A 1,780-nucleotide genomic window follows, 5' to 3' on the forward strand; every position below is an offset into this window, starting at 1 on the left:
TAGTAAAAATGTCTTAAATTAAGAGTATTTACCCTTAATTTGAGCAGGTAAATAAGATGGTTTGCAAATGGAATGCATATTTTTACTCTTAAAATGAGATAATTAGATAATATTCACTTGAAATAAGTTATTTTAAATCTAAATTGTCTTGTTTCATTAGCAAGATGTCTCTTTTATCTCCTCAATTCAAGAACAAATGCACCTATTTTAAGAAAAATGACTTATCAAGATTTAGATTTTTTGCAGTGTTCCTGTGGTTTGGCTGCTACCTTGGCCAGGTCTCTCTTGAAAAAGAGATTCTGAATATCAATGGGACTAAATAAAGGTTAAATAAAAAAAATAAAGCATATGGAGACTGTTAGAGCTGAGGGTGATGCATCCAAACTGTTGATTTGCTTGAAAAAAAGTCCTTCCTTACAGGTAAAAGGTTCAGCTTAACACTTTAAAGGTCAAAAGTGCCACAGAGGCTCTGAAGCTTGCAGGGTTGTGTGTGTGTGTGTGTTTGTAAATTTCACAAAAACGAGAGAGGAAGTGAGACAAAGACAGGAACCAAAATACACGAGTGAGAAAAAAAAAATACATTCACTTTAACACACACACTAATGACAGAGTGGGTGTGTTTGGGCGGGTGAACTCACTCAGACGTGATTTCATTTCAGGACGAACGAACGCACTGAAGAATAAGAATGAAGGAGAGAGAGGAGGTGGAGAGACCTGATACAGAGAGGGCTTCATCTGAGCGCGTGCAGAAGAGACTGAGAAGTCAGACAGAGCTGAGCAGGAATCAGAGCGTCTCCCTACAGAGGACAAGGACAGCTGGACGGATCACCTTCAACATCAGGAAGAAGCTTCAGCCTGAAGACCTGCAGGTTAGACCTCCACCTGGTTCTGTAAACTGACTGAGCTTCATTCATTTATCAGCTGCAGTACACTGGAAAAAGGATCTAAAAATAAGTAGAAATGTCTTAAATAAGGTGTATTTACGCTTAATTTGAGTAGGTAAAGGAAATAGTTTGCCAATGGAATGAGTATTTTTGCTCTTAAAATAAGAAAATTAGATAAAATGCACCTGAAATAAGAGAATGCAATTGTGTTTTCTTATTGTAAGTGTAAATTGTCATGTTCCATTGGCAAAATATCTCTTTTACCTATTAAATCCAAGAACAAATACACTTATTTTAAGAAAAAACAACTTATCTAGATTTCGATTTTTTTCCCAGTGTAAAACCAAGCAGATTTTCTTTTCAGTTTGTTTAGTCTAAAGATTAAAAACAGCCAGCATCTTTTATCAAGGCTCTGAAGCATAGATCTAGATGGATGTTTCTGATTATTCCTCATAGGCTTATTTGCATTGGCCCACCTGTTAAATTTAACTGTAGTAATTCTGCAGAGCAATGTAGTCAAAAACTAACCAGAACACTGCAAAAAATGGAAATCTAAATAAGTCATTTTTGCTCAAATTAAGTGCATTTTTTCTTGAATTGAGGAGGTAAGTGAGACACTCTGAAATTGGAACAAGACAATTTACATTTAAAATAAGAAAAAAAAAACAATTGCTTTGTCTTATTTCAAACGTATATTATCTAATGATCTTATTTTAGGAGTAAAAATACTCATTCCATTGGCAGATCATCTCATTTACCTGCTCAAATTAAGGGTAAATACACTTAATTTAAGACAGTTTTTACTTATTTCTAGATGTTTTTTTGCAGTGAAGGATGTGAGAAGCTTCACTGCGAAAAAAGATCTAGAAATAAGTAAAAAGGGCTTAAATTAAGTG

The 1,780-nt window shown here is 34.5% G+C and overlaps 1 protein-coding gene across 1 annotated transcript in view; it reads left to right on the forward strand.

Annotated features, from left to right (window-relative positions):
* The first annotated feature begins 676 nt into the window (after positions 1-676).
* The window catches only part of LOC107082025 (integrin alpha-3-like), a 46,148-nt gene continuing 45,044 nt past the window's right edge, over positions 677-1,780 (forward strand). Inside the window, exon 1 of the mRNA XM_015370445.1 lies at positions 677-869. The gene's annotated coding sequence lies outside the window, so the exon portion shown is untranslated. The remainder of the gene's footprint in view (positions 870-1,780) is intronic.

This window comes from Cyprinodon variegatus, unplaced genomic scaffold, assembly GCF_000732505.1.
Source record: "Cyprinodon variegatus isolate N-32 unplaced genomic scaffold, C_variegatus-1.0 Scaffold46, whole genome shotgun sequence".
Lineage (NCBI taxonomy): Eukaryota > Metazoa > Chordata > Actinopteri > Cyprinodontiformes > Cyprinodontidae > Cyprinodon > Cyprinodon variegatus.